Raw genomic sequence first — 3645 nt, 5'->3', positions numbered from 1 at the left:
ACACACACACACACACACACACACACACACACACACACACACACTCACACACACACACACTCACACACACTCTCACACACACACACATACACATACTCACACTCTCACACACACTCACACACACACACACACACACAGGCAGTCTGGTCTGTCTGTCTCTGACTGTGATTGTGTACTTCTCTTCTCTAATGCCACGTGACATTTTGATCCCAACGATAAAATGTGTGAGAATTGAATTCAGCCTGTTTCCAGCATCTGTGATCTAGAGTCTGGCCTCAGAAAGTCGCTCTCAAAGTCACGAGTCGGGTTTATTGTCTGTAACGCAGAAGCTGTGGCATGTTTTCTCTTTTTCTTGCTTTTAAGGCTTTCTGTTCACAATTGAAGAATCGGCTCCGTTGCCATTCACGACTTGGAATTTGAATTGAATTGGCTTAACAGGATGTTGGAATTTGAAAGACAGGAAGATGAATTCCAAATTTACCCGAATTGGAATTTTGGATTTTAAATAAACATTGATTCTTGATGTCTTCTAGTGTTTCAAATTCATAATTCATACTTCAAATGTTTTTAAAAATACCTTTTTTCCATTTTAAATATTACTAACACTATTTACAGTGTCCTTGTTGCACATCACACGTACTTATGCATAATAACATGCAGTTAACCCTATATAGTAAGTACAGGTTGTTAATTATTATTCCTCAGTACTTAAGTGTAATTACACTGTAAGAAGGACTGTTTAAAATGAAGTGTAACCTTGCTTCCTTAAACTATTCTGCATCTTGTTTGCCACCTCAATTCAAATTCAGACGTTGAATTATCTCCGCTTCGGTTCATGTTGATGCAGTAAAACTCCTCAGATGTTTTCCTTTGATCGATTCTGCAGCTTTATCTGTAAAGTTTAGATGGCATGTTTTTGTGAAAGCAATGAAAAAGATTAAAATCAAGCAATAATGAGCAGGATCGGTGTCCTTCAAAGCCATTTTTGTCGCTGTCCTAATTATTGTTATCATAATGTCTTGTTTTAATATAGAACAGAAGAAACCTATAATGCTTCATCTGGGCTGTCCGTGTTTGCTGTTGGGCTTCAGCTCTTGGTGTGTTCATTTGGAAATCGTTATTTTTAATTAGTCTTGTACAGAGAATATTCCAGAGCTTCTATTGGCGGGTTTGATTGTTGTTCATTTGCTTTAGATCGAAAGCTTTTTAATTAAATGTTTGATGTTTGCTTTTGAATGTGGGCGTGTCTACGTCTTTTTTCAGTACTTCTGTGCATTAAATCGAGTGCTCGTGTCACTTTTTTTCGGATATGAAAGGGTCAGTGCTCTGGTGTTTTTTTCTTCTATATTTTCACAACGTTTTGAACTGCAGTTTGTGTACAACGTATAGAAAAATAAATAAATATGTATGTATATGAAATATTAAAGAGAACTGTTTTTTTGTATTAAATTGCTATTGTCAAAAAAAACAAAACAATCGTATATGAAATATTAAAGAGAACTGTTTTTTTGTATTAAATTGCTATTGTCAAAAAAAAAAAAAACAATCTTTGTTGGGACCTTTATTTGAACTGTGGACACTCTTTGACAAGTCTGTTAATACAGTATATCCAGTGTACAGTACATTACCTTTCATTTAGCCATTGATAACATCAGCAAAATACAACAGAATTTTTAAATGTTCATTTTATCAAGGGTTTGGGTTCAGTAAGATATATATATATATTTATATTTAAAGAAATTAATACTTTTATTTAGCAAGGACATATTAAATTTATCAAAAGTGACAGTAAAGACATCTATAGTTAAAAATGTTATGACCTGTGGCTCCAAAAGGCCGCAACAAAGAAAGGGACACAACGATAGAAAAGCCAGGTGTGTGTGAATCATCCATCAAATAATTAACACAATATACAAACATGTCATTCCTCTTATCCCTTCTTAAACTTTGGAACCAAGCGCAGCTACACAAACGGCAAATTAATCACAAACAGGCACGGGACAATGCATCTGTCACAATATATTCTGCCCCTCGAATGCGTCGAATGTCAAGACTGTATGACTGCAAAAACAAAGACCACCGAATAAATCTTTGGTTTGGAAACTGGAGAGAGTTCAGAAACCTCACATTTTGCCAAGTATATAGTGAGCTTAGGCTTGGACACAGGGGCGCCGCTAAGGGGGGGAAAGTTAGGACGATTCTAAGGGCCCACGCACTTTTGGGGCCCCCAGAGATCTGTTTTATTAGTAGTAACAGTAGTAGTAGTAATGTAATAGAAATTATAAATGTATCTACCAAAGAATTACAAATAAAACAAAGTTCCGGCTTATTTCTGCATTTCCGGCAAAATTATCTCCCCCCATTCACTGCATGGTTTCGTCCCGTCCTAAGTAGCCCAGAGAGTGAGATCAGATGGTAAACTGTCAAATTAGAGACGTCTTCGAGTTCGAGGGGGGGCAAACCGAGCCGGACGATTTGGTCAGTCGCACTTTTGAACACATTTTAGTTGTGCTATAAAAAAAACTACAAATGCACACTCTGATTACATAGAGCAGCAGCAGGAAGCGCATGAGGTTGTCCTAGCAATCAGATACACTGCACGCGAATCACGGCTGCTCTTCTATTTTGCCACACTAAACTTCGCAATAAACATGTTGAAAATAAAACACAATAAACATGTCTGTCAAAACGATCTCAAAGGAGGCTTTTATTAAGCAAATCAAGGAGCGATTGGAGTCAAACTCGTTCCATATCAGCAGAATAGTGTGGTACAAAAAGTCTATGTCCATAGAAAAGGTTCTGAATGAATTATGTTACCGATACCTAATGGTCAAAAGCAATAGCAAAAGTAATAGGTCAATATTGTTAAATTGCAGACAAAGATTTTGAATAGCTAGGTTGGCTTGTATGCATGTTTGGTGCGGTAGGGCAGTGAATCTCAACCTTTTTGGCGTACCGGACCCCAGTCCAATTCAGAACCATCCTCAAGGACCCCCAGAACAAAATTGACTCGTATCATTTGTGTCTTTGTGAGGACCAAATGCAGTCAAGTATAATTCAAGTTAGCTGACTTGTCCAGTATTTGGCCATATCATCAGCTATATTGGATTTTTCTTTCATGGGAACATGTCATGTCTGCTTTATACGGCCCCCCTGGCCTTATATCAAGGACCACTAGGGGTCCACGGACCCCTGGTTGAGAAACACTGCGGTAGGGGGCCCAAACTCATATTCTTTCATAGGGCCCAAAATTGCTAGCGGCGCCCCTGCTTGGACAGACGCCTCAACACAGCACAAACGCATTTAATATGAGTGTCCCAGCTATCACTAAACACAACGAGATCATCCAAGTAGACTGCACAACCGCCAAGTCCTGAAATTATCATAAGATGTTGAAACGTCGCTGGGGCATTCCTTAACCCAAAACTCATAACTTTAAAAGAGTATAATCCCATAGGGGTGACAAATGAGGAAATATCCTGCCAGTAGCCTTTAAGCAAGTAAAACTTGCTCACAAATTTGGCTGAACCTACATGAGGAAGTGGAAAACAGTCTGGTTTGGTTACACTGTTAACTTTACGGAAATCAGTGCAAAACCTCACTGACCCATCAGCTTTCCCAACGAGAAGACAGGGGGATGCCCAG

This window comes from Sinocyclocheilus rhinocerous, unplaced genomic scaffold (genome assembly GCF_001515625.1).
Source record: "Sinocyclocheilus rhinocerous isolate Xijiao unplaced genomic scaffold, SAMN03320098_v1.1 scaffold216, whole genome shotgun sequence".
Classification (NCBI taxonomy): Eukaryota; Metazoa; Chordata; class Actinopteri; order Cypriniformes; family Cyprinidae; genus Sinocyclocheilus; species Sinocyclocheilus rhinocerous.
The sequence above is the reverse complement of the archived record's forward strand: the minus strand, read 5'-3'. Positions refer to the sequence as shown.